This window comes from Urocitellus parryii, chromosome 11, assembly GCF_045843805.1.
Source record: "Urocitellus parryii isolate mUroPar1 chromosome 11, mUroPar1.hap1, whole genome shotgun sequence".
Classification (NCBI taxonomy): Eukaryota; Metazoa; Chordata; class Mammalia; order Rodentia; family Sciuridae; genus Urocitellus; species Urocitellus parryii.
The window spans coordinates 113,480,820-113,497,537 of record NC_135541.1 but is presented as its reverse complement, the minus strand read 5'-3'; the positions used below and the strand labels follow the sequence as shown (position 1 = coordinate 113,497,537).

Below are 16,718 nucleotides of genomic sequence, written 5' to 3'. Positions count from 1 at the left end.
TTGAGCATTTCATGAAAACATGAACAATGTTTAAGTATATAGAATTATATTGTAGTAGGGATGGACAAGGCAAGGAACCTAAGATAGCACTGAAGATAGGGAAATAGTTTTATTTGGTTGCAGCCAGATTCAGAAGGCACAGCTTCTGTTGTAATCAATTAATCCCCTGAACCCCAAGTTTAGTTTGTCTCAGAATTTTGTACCAAACATTTAAGGGAAGGGGCTCAGAAGTTCACAGTCTGCAGAAGTTCACAAAAAGCAGTTTTTGTGTGTTTGTGTGTGTGTGTGTTCTGGGCAAGTTAACCCTTCCAAGAACACACCTGGGAAGGGGAGAGCTTTTTCTTCCTTTTCTCTCCTCCTCACCCCCCACCCCCCACCAGCTGTTATCATGGAGCCCAGTTGGTAACTTCCTTATCTTAGAAATGTAGCCTTCTCTGTGAAGCCCCAGCTCAAGGCCAGAGGCCTTGTTTACATATTTTGTGAAAAACTAGTAAGGGGGTGTCCAGCGACTGGAGTGTTGATTTTTTCCAGACAGTGGCCAAGTAAAACAGGGCAACAGGAAAATAGGAAGTTTATCTACATTAATATTTTTGGAGAGATTCTTTTGTTGAAAGTCCTAAAATCAGCCATGGTGAAGATTTGTGGAGAAGGTCAGTTAAGACTTTTCTGTGGGCCTGGGTAAGGAGGGGAAGACAGGAAGGTGGGGCTGAGAGCAGCTTGGTGGATCTGAGAATGAGGAAAGAGTGATGGAAAATAATAAGATTTTCCCTAGCAAGGAAAACTTGAGCAGTAGAACAGGTAGAGCAGAGGGGAGGATGGGAGTGAATATCCCAAAAAGCCTGTAAGGGACAATTCTTAGTAACCTGTTTTCAGTGATGACAAAGCAACTTTAAAGGCCATTTTCACCAGATCTCTGATAGGGTCCAAGGGCTCTCCTCAGCTAGTTTGAGCTTTGGGTTAGCTGGTAAGAGGACCTGGTGGGACCTGGTGTGGGCGCTGACAGAAGAAGAGAGGAGTGAGTGGGTGAACGGATTCCTTCAGTACCTGCTACCTCAGAAAAGAGGCAGTGGTTTGAGGAAAGGCGGTTGTTTAGGTTTTTGATCTAGTGAGTGGAGAGGAGAAGTCAGGTTGTTCAGGTGGGGGAGACAGTGGAGGGTCTGGGGCAGAAGGTTGAGGGTGAGGACCTATTTGAGCCGGGCGATAGGGTGGAAATTCATCAGTAGGGTCAAAAGTAGTGGATGAGTCTGGAGGAGGAGGAGATTGGGGATCAGTGGTTGTGGGTGTTGGTTTGCAAGCTAGAAAAATTTGCAGAGGTCTGCAAGAGATACAGAGAGCACAAGAAAGAAGAAAGCTTTGATATAGCAGCTTTTTATCCATTTTTTCAAATGCTCACCGTAATTGTAGAGATCCCTTAGAATGGGGGGGATCCAGGGACCCAAAAGGGGGGCCATCTACTTTGGTTGTCTAAGGGATAAGTAGGACAGACCCGGGTGCTATATTTGATCAATTTTGGGGGTTTAATGTCTAGTGTCAAGGAGAGGGTTTTGAGGTTATCTAAGAGGCATTGTAGGGGAGAGTTGACCAGCAGAGAGGACACATTACCCATGTCGCAAACGTAGTATAAGGAGGAGGGAAGAGGACGCAAACATAATATAGGGGAGAACAAAGGAGACACAAATGTAGTATGAGGGAGAGGGAAGGAGACACAAAGATAGTATAAGAGAGAAGGAGGAAACTGATTTATTGGCAAAAGGGGCATCCCTGCTAGAGCCAAAAATCAGGAGTGCCTTAGTGGCAGGTTCGAGCTGCAGAGATTGGTCGTCACCAAATCCTGACAGTCGAAGCTCTCATCCTAGACAGAGCTGGAGCTGTGGGAGACCTTGGCCAAGGCTTTTCAGGACCCCTCCTGGAGAGGCCGGAGACTTCCAGGGCTGGAAAGAGGGGAAAGAGAGAGTCAGGAGAAGAGGGAGGAAGGGGAGGGTAAGGTTCTCTCTGGTGGCCGAGTCTTAAAGGTGTGAGGACTAGGATTTTAGGAGAGCCACCAAGACTGTGAAGGTCTGGGTGGGGTGTGATGTTCAGTTCTCTGTTATGTGTCCCTGGAAGTTACAGAGTCCTTCGAGGAAGACCTACAAAGCCTATGCTGGTAAACTACCAGCTGGGAAGGGAAGGGAATAATTTTGAACCCAGGAGTCTATTCTGCCCTAGGATGGAGTCCCTGAGGGCCACTGTAGCCTTAAAGGCTGTGGTGGGGTGCTTTCCTCCCCGCAGGTGGGGGAAGAGGTTTGCCAGACAATCAACGGTCAAATCCTCCTGACACCACTGTTGGATTTAGGACTCCAGGAAGGGGAAACTCACCAATCGAAGGTTGGTGGTGGATGGAGTTCTAGCAATCAAGAAAATGGGTTCAGGACATCCGGTGAGTGGCATTTCCGAAGGAAGAGGAACCCAAAAGTGGGTTTTAACCCTCTCCCGGGTTTCGGCACCAATGAAAGAAAAGTGAACACAATACTCAGAGCAACCAAAAGATCTTTATTGCAGCAGTGCAACAAAGAGAAAAGAAAGAAGGAAAGAAGGAGAGAGGGAGGGAGGGAGGGAGGGAGGGAGGGAGAGAGAGAGAGATAAAAGAGAACAGGAGAGATGAAGAGGGAGAGAGCAAGAGCAAGAGAGAGACAGAGCATGCACAAGAAAGACAAAAAGAGCAAGAGAGAGAGAGAGAGAGAGAGAGAGAGAGAGAGAGAGAGAGAGAGAGAAAGAGAGAAGGGGGCCTGGCAGGAGGGAGTTTTTATAGCCCAAATCTAATGGGGCCTCTGGGTCTGCAAGCTGCCTTGTTGGCCCAAGGGGGGCTTAAATGTTCAGCCTTGAGCGGGATTGCATGTTCAGACTTGACGCAAACAGGTGATAAAGGACCAGACAGAGGGGGGTTTGAGTGCGTGGACTATCTTGTAGCCAACATCTGTTCAGCCTGCCCTGCAGACAACACGGTTCAGCCTGCTCTGCACCCAACAGTACAGGCCTTATTAAAAGATGACCCAGGCAGCTTGAATAGAACTGCAATGGCTGGATCTGCAATCTCTTCCTTAAACAAGGTACCTTAACACCAGTTTGAAGTTCTGAAAGCTTGTTTAGAGCACACAACTATGGCTACACTTGGTGGAAACCAAGTGTGTGATACCATACTCCCAGAAATGGTAGCAGCAAATTCATGAGCCCTTAGAATATTTAGACTCTTAGTTTGAATCAGATGCTTCATTCAAATGAAGGGTTAAAGCTAATCTTTATGGAACTTTCTTAGTTCAGATGATAGATGGCATTTACTGGATGTCCCAGGATCTGTGTTTTTATCAGTGGTGGTCAGCTATATACTGCTATGCCCTACTTTGTGGTATAAGCCATTATCATCTAGAAAAGTCATCTGAGACACATCAATTTGGAGAAACAATCCCCCATAATACATGAGAAAACTTACATATACACAGTGAATAGATTAAAGGAAAATTCAAAATAATACAGTAAGAACAGTCAAGCTGAGAGCCATTGTTGTCATTGTTTTCAATTTGCCTAAACAAATAAGTACAGTGTTGTCAATAGAATATTCTTTGTGAGAAAATTAACTTAAGATTGCCAAAACATAAGATCAAGAGTTAGAGAGAACTCCTGCCACACTCTAGCCCTAAATTGTTGAAAAAAGCATTGAGTGTAAAGGTGAGTACCTTAAATTCTTATTTCTGCCATTTGCTAGCTAATATGACATTGACACAACCTTTCTGAGTCTGTGACATAAAAACTTTCCATCTCTAAAAGGCAATAAAATATAACAAGACTAGATTAGTTCATGACACACCTTAGTTCATCCTAAAGGGAAAATATTGAAATTCTTGAGAATCTGGTCTTTTTCTAGACCCCCTCTTTCCTATGGTGATGAAGATGTACATGTTGGATACCAGGCTGGTGAACATCAACCAACTATGATTTTCTGATACCCAATTCGCATTTCTGGGAAAGAGTATCACAAGTTCCCTTTGAGTTTGAATCGAATCCTACACATTAACAAGAACCAATGTTTGCTGAGTCTTTACTATGTGTCAATTCAACACAAAGTACCAGCAGGCAATTATAAAAGAAATGCTCAATGTTGACTCATCCTGCGGATCCAAACAATATAGCTGGACTGCTGAGGTAAATGCACACTAATCAACCCAGTAGCAGATTAAGGGGGGCTTGCCAAGTCCTGGAGTGAGATACTAAATGCTGTAGGAATTCAGGAAAGAAAGGATCCTGGTGGAGGAGTGGGGTCAGATGAGATGGAACGGGGTTGGGTGTAGAGTTGCAGAGAAAGTAGACCCTGAATTAGAGACTTGTATAAGGAAAACTTGAATCAGTCTCAAGAAATCTCTAAGTTTCTCATTATTCAGGTTTTAACCAGTTACTAGCTCAGAGCACTACATGTGCACAGTTACCTACCTGGAATGCAGGAATGCCAGCAGCTTATCCAGCTGGTGAAATTTCCCACTTAGCCTCAGTCAGGTGGTCTCAAACTACAAAAGTCTTTGGCTCTACACCTGGAAAAAAAAAGAGCCATTTCTAATGATGTACCCTGAGAGAGGGAAAACGTCTTGAATAGAAAAGCCAATCATTAGGCAATGAGAGAGAGAGAGAGAGAGAGAGAGAGAGAGAGAGAGAGAGAGAGAGAGAGACTGCAAGAGTATTGCAAGTTTTTGGGAACCTTGGGTAACTTAGTGAGACTTTGTGAACAAAACAGGTAGGAGATGTGTCTCATTGGTGGACCACCTTAAGGTTCACTTCCATACACCAAAACTACTACAACAACACCTGAACAACAGAAATCCAACAAATAACATGAAAGAGTACTTCATGAACAAGAGAATACCTTCATTATTTTAAAAATAGAAGTGTTGGGCACCATGTGAAAAATGGGAAGACTCATGCACTTCTGTTAAATATATAAAATGGTATAGTAGGTATAGAAATAAATTTGATGATTGCTAAAATTTTAAACATAGAGTTACCACATGACCTACCAATTTCATTCCTAGCTATATTTCCAAGTTCACTGAAAACAGATATTCAAACACTTGAACATGAATATCAATGGCATCGCCATTTCCACCAGGAAATATATGAAAATCCAAATTTCCTTAAAAAATGATAAACAAATGTGTCTATGTATTTATATGTATCCATGTCTGAGTAAGCACATGTACATATAGATATATTCATATAAACAAATATATATCTCTATATAGCATCTATATATATGTATGAATATTATTACTCTGCCATAAAAATGAAGTACTGAAACAGGAAACCATGTAGATAAAATCTCAAAAATATTAAGAAAAGTAAACAAAATCAGACATGAAATTTTACCTGTGCTATAACTACATTTATATTATATATTCAAAACTGGAAATCATAGAGTTAAAAAGGAGAGAGTTGGTTGCCAGGGGCTTGGAAGGCATGTAAGTGAGTGGTTGATTAACAGATTACATAATTTATTTTCAGTAATTAAAATGTTTAAAAGAAGGTAATTTTGGTAATTAAACCACAACATTGTAAATGTCACTACTTAACTTATTTTTTGATGGACACTCTTATGAGAATTCAACCTCAATAACACCAATAAGAAAAAAAATCTTGAAAACACTGAAGTCTATACAATTATAGCTAGAGGTGACAGAAATCAACTATGGAATTGGACATAACTTCCTTATCTTTGTATTTGAACACATGACCAGAGTAACTGCATTATGTAGATCCACAAAAATAGAATCCTAAATACAATAAGTCATACTCCATGTATGTGTAATATGCTAAGATATATTCTGTCATCATGCATATCTAAACAGGACAAATAAAATAAAATAAAATAAAGAAACTATGAAGTTATAGTCTCCCACATGTACTCTGCATCACAAAACTAAAGCATGAATGGTTGCACTGGATACCAGAATTCAAGAGCCTTCTCTGTGTCAGGCAGTATTGTTGATTCATTATTTACTTTGTCCTTATCTTTCCAGTATCTTGAGTCCTGATTGGAAGACTTCTGGTCTTACAGATGAGTACACTTAGTTTGAGGAATGACTGATTGTTCCAAGGTCAACATCTATGCAGACTAAGGCTCTGACAGTCAATTTGTGTGATTTACAATCTACTGTATCATGTATTACAATACAAAGTCAGTCTGTATTATTGTTGTTGTTTTGTTTTGTCTTGGTTTGGTTTATCTTTTTTCCCCTGGTAGGAAGAGGAAGTAAGAGGTATAAATTACAACAGGGGACCAAAAATAATCTGTATGTTTCTTGAAGGAAATTTGGATTTTCTTGTATTTCCTAGTGGAAATGGTGATGCCATTGATATTCATGTTCAGTGATTATGGTCACTGTTACACTGGTAAATAGGTATGTCCAATCATGACAAAGTGTGAATTATATATGTATAGTTTATTGTATTTTAGTATTACCCTAATAAAATTGTTTTAAATTTGAATGAAAGAAATAAACATGTTTCTAAAAAAAAGTATCTTTGGAAAGCATAGGAAAAGATGGCTGAATATTATATGTCATTAAGGAATCACAAATTAAACACACCTATAAAAATTTACAAAATTTCAAATCTGACAATATCAAGAGCTGGCAAAGATGGGGAACAAGAAGAACTCTCATACGTTGCTGTTGGGATAACAAAATTCGATAGCCACTCTGGAAGACAGTTTGGGTAGCTTCTTAAAAATCACAATATACAATTAATATGGCCCACTAATTATATTTCTCAGTATTAATACAATGGAACTGAAAACTATGTCCACAAAAAACCCACATACAAATGTCTACAGCTTCTTCATTCATGATTGCCACGAACAGGAAGCAGCTAAGAGAGACTTCAGTTGTTATTTACCTGTTATTAATGTAAACACTGTGATACATCCATACACTGGAGGGTCATTCAAAATTTAAAAAAATAAAATTTACTATCAAACATGAAAACACATGGAGGCATCATAAATACATATTACCAGAAAGAATATATTGTCTGGAATGCTATATTTGTGGGATGCCAAATTTATGACTTTCTGGAAAAGTTAAAACTTAAAAATGTTAAACATTGCCAAGAAATCAGGGGGAGTAGAAGATGCTAAAGAGGTAAAGAACAAGGACTTCTGGCGTGGTGAATCTACTCTGTAAGATGCCATCATGGTGAAAATTGACATTATTCTTTGTCAATGCTTTAAAAAGTGTAAAATTAGTGTTTTGATAAATAATTAAACTATTTATTGTCAATAATTATTTAATATCATCACTATTGGCAAAATATTTTGATTTTGTGCTTACATCAAATGTTTCTCAGTAATATACAAAGAAAAAATAGTGGAAACTCTGAATAAGAGAAGGCATATGGGAACATGGTACTAGGTGCTTCATTTTCCTGTAAATCTATAACTAAAGTCTGTTCATTAAAACAATGAGAGAAGGCTTGGTGATTTTCCTAGCCTCAAACATGCCCTGCCTTAGGACTGGCCCTCAACAATATAATTTGTACTGAGAATAAATATTTCCAACAACCTTGTTTTCTTTCTTCCTTTTCTTTCTTTCTTTCTTTCTTTCTTTCTTTCTTTCTTTCTTTCTTTCTTTCTGCATATTTTTCTCTGAAGTGTTGCTGGTCTTTTCCTACAAGAAAGTCAAGAAAATCTACGTTTACAATTTTCATTATCTTTTTAGAGAACAGTGAATATAAGCCCTTAGTGAATAAACTAGTACCTTACATTCAAAAGATGCTTATACATCAATAAAAATGATTATTTATCACTCTGCTCCATAGGTAGTAATTCTTTAAATACTAAGGAAAATATGTTCTAAACTTATTTTACTACACATGAGAAAATTTTCTGAGATTTTTTTTAAGTCCACTTCACTTTCAATATGCTACCTATAAAACGAGAGTACTTTCTTTTTCTACTCAATAAATATCTGGTTGAAATAAAGATACTCCAAGTAAAAAGGTGTGCTGATACACATTAAGGGGCAGATAAATTATGGGTGATATTACTGAGAAACACAATCCTATTTATCAGATAAATAGTAGGCATTTGGTGATACTGAGAGCTCCATATTTTTTCTCCATTTTTTTTTATAACTTAATCCTTTCCATGTAGATCTTGCATTGCTGAGCTATGGTAGTTACTAACTAACACTAACCTACCAGAAACAGATAACAGGGTCTGTGAGTCATTTCCATCCAGATCAAGTTCCATTATGCTCACAACAATATTTAGTAGAGTTGTACATGACCAGGGCCAGTCAGGACCTTCCCTTACATTTCTCAGCCAAGGTTAACAGAAAAGAGCTTCTCATTTTGGTTTCTAGATGGGAAAGAGAAAATCCTGCATGATTGGCATCCACAGTTCCTTTTTTTTTCACAGTTCTTAAACTACCTGCTCATGGCTAAGCTGGACTGTACAGTAGTTGAATTAATTATCTTCATGCACAGATTGGTTCATAGTGACAATGTATATCTGCTAAATATTCAATATGATGGGGGTGAGAGAATGACAAGATGGACTACAATGGAAAGGGGAAATTGGAAGAAAAACTGGCTCCCTCAGGAAAAAGGTGCTTTAACCTGTCTCCATTCCCAAATGAGAAAAAACATTAGTCAAATTTCTTCCTTCCTTTCTCTCTTGTCTACTTTCTTCCTTCCTCATTTCATTGCTTATTTCCTTCTTATCTCTCATTCTCCATCCCTTCCTTGATTTCTTTCTAAGAGAAGATGTCTCAGCTCACTCTTCAGAAACTAGTCATTTGGAAGATAAAGCTCTATGGGAGGCTTATCCATTTATATTGGGTGTCATTACTCTAAATTGTTTTCAGTTGAAAAACCTGAAAAATATATTGTAAGGGTATACACACTCACATGAACATTAGTTTGGGTTTTTTAAAAATTTATTTTCTAATACAACAAGCCATACATATCTGGGGTCTAGTGAGAGGCCTTACATTGTTTTGCTAGGAAGAGAACAACAACAACAAAACACAACAACAGCAATAAAAACAAAGTTATTTTCTATCACATTACTGACTTTTCTGTAATAAAAGCAGATTATAATAATTTAAAGTTATTTTTTCTTGAAAAATATTTAAACTTTCAAAGAAATTTTCACTGATTTTTCCCCAAAATATCAAAGGATGATTTTGTTCACTGATAACTTTAAAGAAAAAATGTTTTTCAAAGACAATTCAAATTCATCCAATGAATGACAACAGACTTTGGGTGATCCGGTAAAGAAAAACATTTTCTATAAAAAATTTTTGTAATTTTAAAGGAGAAAGGTAACTGGATCATCAGAGGACAGCTTTGCCCCAAATATGTGCATCCATACATTGATGTTAGGATGGTCAAAGCTTGGGAAAAAAGGAAATTTTTCTTGAAGACGCAAAGTCCTGGGTACCTACTTCTTTGTACCCATGAGTCTTTCAGGCATGGAGTGACTATTCTGTAAGAGGTGCCAGAGTTAATGAATATTTCAGCATTATTCAAAGTGTAGCCATTTATCTGAGAAGACTTTCTGTTATGACTGAATTTATTCATGGGAAATAGTCATTTTTTCCTTCTTGGTCATAGATGTGTCAAAGACAGTTTAACAAGTTGAACTTGACAGTTCCTTCTACCACAGCGTGGTTTATTAGTTTCCCTTGAAATGAAGCATTTTATTGAATTTATTAAAAATATGTGTGTAAACTATTGCCTTCTACTTTGTCCTCAGTAGAAAGAGAACTGATGATCTATTTGCTTAACTTTGTTGTTTACAAAACATCTCTAGGGTTCACATTTGGGTTTCCAGCTAAATTCAGCATGACTATTTATGAAAGTGTTCCTCTTATTTCCCTATTTCTTAACACTGTGATAATATCTTATATTCTCCTACTTTACAAACCCCTAAATATCTTAGTGTAGTAATTATCCCAATACACACATGAAAACTGTCAATTCCACTTTTCATAGAACTTAGCTTTTAATTCAGAATTATTTCATAATCTTCATCCTGCTCTTGTGGGGCTCTGTCACCTCCCTTGACTGATCTTCATATGTTTTATTTACTTCAAAGTTTTTTACATTTATTGTAGGAGCATTATGTCAAGAGTATGAATAACATTAAATTCCATTAGAAATAAATTTGATGATATTGGAGAGTTAGAGTGTTAAAATATTTTATCCCATCATTTCATACTTCCATGTAGAGACTCTGATAGAAATTATAGCTACTTTAAGTGTTGTATGGATCAAAAATTTAAGATGTGGGCTAAAAACCTTGAGTAAAATACCCAAATTGGAGTCATGGCTGTGTTATTTAATGAAATTTTACCAAGTGACCACAAAACCCTGGATACACACACACACACACACACACACACACACACATACATGTTTAAAGAAAGGAGTCTTGGAGGTGTCAGTCTTCTTCTGGGGATCACAAAAAATGTCTAAAAAATATTGTTATTTGATGACTAAGATTTGTCAAAGCAGTATAATGTTAGGGTAGGCATTTCTCCTCTAAAGCATGAAGTCTTGAGTGTATTACATTAATTCTCCCAAGCCAGGGTTTATCACAAGCCTAACAACTAAGAAAAACCCAGTATCAGAGGAATTCTCAGCCCAGTTCTACAAGAAGTTGAAAAAAGAATGAACATCAATTCTTCTAAAATCATTTTATGAAATAAAAAGTAGCAAAACCTTCTAACCTCATTCTGTGAAACTAATATCAACCTGACCAAAAACCAGATAAAGACACATCAAGGAAAGAACATTTCAGATCAGTATTCCTCAGGAACAAACATGTAATAATTCTCAATAAAATATGGCAAGCAGCATACAAAATTATATTAACATGATCAGTGGGGTTTGTCCCAGGATTGGTTCAACACATGGAAATCAATAAACACATTTTTAAAGTAAATACATATAAAGACAAGAATCAGAAAATTATCTCAATAAATGCAGAAAAAGCATTTGACTAAATATATGGTCAAAACACTAGAAAACTATGTATAGTAGAAGTATATCTTAACACTATCAAATATAAAAGCTGTCTATGGTAAACACAAGGTAAACTTATTCCCTTTCTTTCTTTCTTTCTTCTTTCTTTTTGCATAGGAAGAATTTACATAAAACAGAAAACTGGGAGAGCGTGAACAAAGGATTACCAACAGGAATATGGACTTCTAGCAAAACAAAAACAAAAGAACAAAAAGGGGAAAGGGGAGGGGTGTTGGAAAGACAGAAGGGGATAGCGAGAGTGAGGAAAAGACATACTATTTTTTTTCTTCTTCCCATTTTTTTAAAACCAACACAAGGAAACATACATGCATACACAATCGTTTCTATGAGTAGAACCATAAATAGGGCAGAATCGAACATTCTGTTTTTCTCTCTTCCAAAGGCAAAAAAAAAAAAAAAAAGTCAGGCTGGAGGCTGCTCCCCATAGAGCCCCCTTCCACAGCGATGTGTAGATGTGTACGAAGGGGCAGTCAGGGAGCCAAGGTTTGTGCAACGCAGGACAGCCTCACTGGGAACAGAGGCAGTGCAATGGGGGAGGGGGTCATGCGCTTGCCCCACCCCATGAGCAGGGGGTCCCGCTTGTTGAAGTCCAGGGCGCCCTCTCTGAGTTGTGGGCACCCACGGGGATATCCCTGGGGACCCTGCCCTCTCCAAGACCAGTTGCCAGGGCTGCATCCTCTCCAAGTCGGGGGCGCCCACCCCCTCCTCCGTGAGCCCGCCCCTCAAGGAGGGGGTCCACACATGCACCCAGTGCTCGGGCTCAATATGTAGGTGCCTGATGCTGGAGCAGCAGCTGGCAGCTGATGTTGACGTGGCTGAGGACTTTCTGCTTGAGCTGCGCCACCTGCACACTGGCAGTGGATGCCAGCTCCATATTCTGGATCTTGAGCGTCTTCACTTTCTCCTCCAGGCCCGCAAGATGCGCTCCAGCTTGCAGTTGTGGCACTTGGAGGCTGTGATGCAGTTGAGCAGCTGCTTGCGCTCCACCTTTTTGCGCTCCTGCGTGTCCATGTCGATGGGTGACAGGCCCTGGCTCTCCCTGAAGTTTGGCACGCAGACATCCTCTGTGGCTAGTCCTTGAGCATTGCCAGGTGCTGCCCCAGTGCTGTGGCGGGGGTGGGGGTGGGGTGCTCCGTGGCTAAGGCGACCATCGCAATGCCCCCAGCATCCCCAGCGCCACCTGAGTAGCTGCTCAAGTTCCCATAAACCGCTGCCTCAGTCGCCTCCACGGAAGGTGCTGCACTGGATGTCATGCTAGGGGGGGTCCTCCTGTGGCATCCGCAGCAGCGGCTGCACCCGCGTCTAGCTGGTTCTGCTTGTGCAAATCCTCCAGGGCCTTGACAAAGTCCTTGGTGAACTTCTGCTCCTCACTTGCAGCCACTAGGGTAGAGGAACTGCGTGCTCATCAGCCTGGTGATGACCAGCCCATTGGACTGTATAATTAGGTGCTGGAGCTCAGGAGAGCGGAGTTTGAGCAGCTCCAGGTCCGGCGAGGAAAGCAGGCCGTGGGGTGCACACCTGGCTGGGGGCGCCGTCTGCATGCAGGGGGGCCGTTGGTGCCTCCACTACCTGCTCTTTCTGGCTCAGCCTCAGCGCACACTTTTTCCTCTTGGTGCCGGCTGTCACAGTCCGCCCCGCCAGGGGAACAAGAGGTCTGGGGACACTAAGTTGCTGCTGCTGCCACTGGCGCCACCAATAGGCCGCTCAGCGCCCCATCGCCGTAGAACAGTGTTTCCATGCTCCCCCTCCCATGCTGCTGCGCTGTTGGGGGTGGGGGGGAATGGCCCGCGGCCTCCTAGGGCCCCCCCCCCCCCGCCTTCCCTATCACTGGGCCCTATGTCCACTCAGGGCGCCTCCGCTGCACCTGGCTCTCTGATAGTGGCGGCATTATTATTATTATTATTATTATTATTATTATTTTATTATTATTATTATTTAAATATATTTTAGTTGTCAATGAAGTATTTATTTATTTATTTATTTATTTATTTATTTATTTATGATGCTGAGGATTGAACCCAAGGCCTCAAACATGCCAGGAAAGTGTTCTACCACTGAGCCACTCCAGCCCCAGAAACATCATTCCTAAGGGAGAAAAATTTAAAGCATCCCCTCTAAAATTCAAAAAAAGTAAAAGGATGCCCTTTTTTTGCCACTTCTATTCAACATCCTCCTTGAAACTCTATCCAAAACAATTAGAAGAAAGAATTAAAGATAAATGAATAGAAAAAGAGGAACTCAGACTATCACTGTTTGCTAATGACATGCTTCTATATTTAGAAAATCCAAAAAATTTCACCTGAAAACTTTCTTGACTAATAAATAAATTCAGCAAAATAGCACAATATGAAATAAACACCCATAAAACAAATGCATTTCTATACTTAATCCATGAATCCACTGTAAAAAAAAAAATTAGCAAAACCACTCCATTAACAATGGCCTCAAAAAAGAAAAAGAAAAAATAAAATAAAATACTTGGGATCAATCTAAAAAAAAGAGGTAAAATACCTTTACAATGAAAACTACAGAACACTAAAGATAGAAATTGAAGATCTTAGAAGAGTAAAGATGTTCCATGCTCTTGGATAGGCAGAATGATCTTGGACGAAATGGCAAATCTAACAAAATAGTTATACAGATTCAATGCAATTCTTTTTAAACTCCCAATGACATTCCTAATAAAACTAGAAAAAGCAATTATGAAATTCATTTGAAAAATAGAAGAGACACAATAGTCAAAGCAATTCTCAACAAAATGAGTGAATCAGTAGGCATCACAATACTAGACCTTAAACTATACTACAGATAAATAGTTAAAAAAAAGTACCCAAAGACATGTAGACCAGTCCATACTAGGCATAGGTGCCAACAACATAAATTGGAGAAAAGATAACCTGTTCAACAATTGGTGCTGGGAAAACTGGAAATCCATATGTAAAAAGATTAAATTAAACCTCTGTCTCTCACTGTGCTAGAAAATCAACTCAAAGTAGATCAAAGACTTAGACGAGAACAGAGACCCTGTGCCTAACAGAAAAAAAAAAGAAGGTCCACATTCTCATCATGTTAGCTTAGGACCTGACTGACTTCTTGAATCACTAGAAGTATAAAACACAAACAGTATAATTAGGTATCAATAAATGGGATGGATTCAAACTAAGAAGCTTATTCTCCACAAAGAAAACAATCTATAACATGAAGAGAAAGCCTACAGAATGGGAAAATAAATCTTTGCCACACACACATAAAATAGAGAAGTAATCTCCAAGATATATAAAGAACACAACAAACTTTAATGCCAAAAAAAGAGACATAACCCATCAATAAATGGACTAGGGAACTGAACAAGACACTTCACAGAAGAAGAAATACAACTGATCAACAAACATAAAAAGACCATCATCTTTAGCAATTAGATAAATGCAAATCAAAGCTATTTCAATATTTAATTTCACTGCAGTTATAATGGCAATTATCAAGAAAACAAGTAATAATAGTGTTCATGTGGATATGAGAGAAAAGATACACTCATACATTGCTGGTGGCCACATCAATGTAGAGTAGGTCAACTCACAGTAACTAAACTAAGGAACCTACCTAGGTACCCTTCAAGATATTAATGGATAAATAAAATCTGTTATCTTTGCCACCCTGTAATTCACTTTTTAGTGGTTTTCAGAACAAGAGGTTCTGCCTTTCTTTTTAAAATAATCTCTTCCAGAAATCCATGTCATTACATTTCCCTGGTTTTGTATCTCCTTAACTGGATGCCCTCACTCTCTGTCTCCTTCTTAGACTTTTCTTCTCTGTTGCTAAATATAGGTTTCTCTGAGCCCCAGCTCAGAGGAACGCTCCCTGTACTTGTATATCTTCACCCACACCCAGGGTCATGCTCAGTCTCATGACAGTATTTTCCGAATTCCCTTCCCTCCCAAATATCCATTTTCTTCCCAGTCCTCTCCTGTCACCTTCAGACATGTTCATGTGGATATCTAGGAGAAATCACAAACATCAACACAAAAGCCATCCTCAAGACTAGCACTCTTTTCCCTGCCTCCTGTGGTCTTTCTGCCCCATACAGGATTAGGTATCAGCAACTACCCTAGAGTGCTCAAGTCAAAAATTCAGCAATTGTCCTTGGTCTTTTCACCATTACACTCACCCCAATCCATCCCCAAACCATGCTTATCTTAAAGACAATATTATAAATATATATATATGTGTGTGTGAGAGAGACAGAGAGATACATATATTCAAAATTATAAATATATAAGTATACAATTATATGTATATTAGATATCTATAAAATATATAATTATAAATAAATAAATCAGGTTAAACTACTTTTATTCCTATTATCAAGTCATGCCATCATGTTATGTCATACATATTCTATTGATAATCATACCCATGGGGACAAGTTCTGCCATTTAGGCCACAAATTCTCCTCATATCAAAGGACTCAAAAGCTGCTTTTGTCAAAAAGCACTGATTATTCACTTAGTCCTACAGATGCCCAATGGACAACTACAAGTGAGATAACACTTGGCATCTCTGAGATATACTTATTCTATTTATTGGCTCATAATAATCACAGCATAGAAAAGAGAAAGAAATACCTGCAGTATTAGTAAGGACTCCTGAAACATCCCAGGCACAACAGGTGTAGGAAGAGGCCGTGACTGAATTGAAACCCTTACCCCACTTCTGAATAAAAATTTGAAAAAAAATACACACACACACACACACAAACACACATACACACACACACAAACATACATACATACACTGGGTAGTGAGTGTAATACTCCCTTTCTTACCTGGATGATTAATTTCGTAATGCAATTAATGAAGATTTGTATGAAAAAAATTAAAAAGCTGCTTGTAGAACATGTACTGAAGAGCTTTCTAAAATGTTTCATATCCAAGCCAGCCAATAAGTAGGCAGATACTCTGGTGGAACTAGAAACCTAAATGGCTTTGCAGATGTGTAAATATTCAGAATCAGTCTCATTTTGTCTCTTTAAACAGCAACAACAACAACAACATACTACCACCACAATATTTTACCATTTGTTTGATGGTACACTAAGCTAAAGCCTTAACAGTATTTTTACTTCATTAGATCATTAGAAATTAAGCACACTTTGGAGTTAATCTGCAAATTAAAAAAGAAAAACTCATGAAATTAAATGTTATTTCATTTTATATCCTTTCACACTTCTTGAATAAGCATTATCTTATAAATGAAGCTACATCACAAGTTAATAAATTTATACATATTTATTTGCTATCAAGTTAAAATGATTATTTCTCCATGAATTATGCTGTAATTGATAATAATTAAGAAGAAGCTTAATTTAATCTACCTCCCCATCCCTCGTACAAATTTCTCTCTAGCACTTCTGACACCTTCATCTATCATACTGTGATGTGATGTGATCCAATCTGAAACATTAGTGTAAAACTCTGGATGGTATCTTCCAGAATGGTTCTATAAAACTCTGCACTGGGCTGGGGATGTGGCTCAAGCGGTAGCGCGCTCTCCTGGCATGTGTGCGGCCCGGGTTCGGTCCTCAGCACCACATACGAACAAACAAAGATGTTGTGTCCGCCGAGAACTAAAAACTAAATATTAAAAAATT

At 38.8% G+C, this 16,718-nt stretch overlaps 1 pseudogene; it reads right to left on the bottom strand.

The window, feature by feature from the left end:
* Positions 1-11,830: 11,830 nt before the first annotated feature.
* LOC144257398 (transcription factor JunD-like) lies at positions 11,831-12,808 on the bottom strand (annotated as a pseudogene).
* Between the last annotated feature and the right edge of the window lie 3,910 nt (positions 12,809-16,718).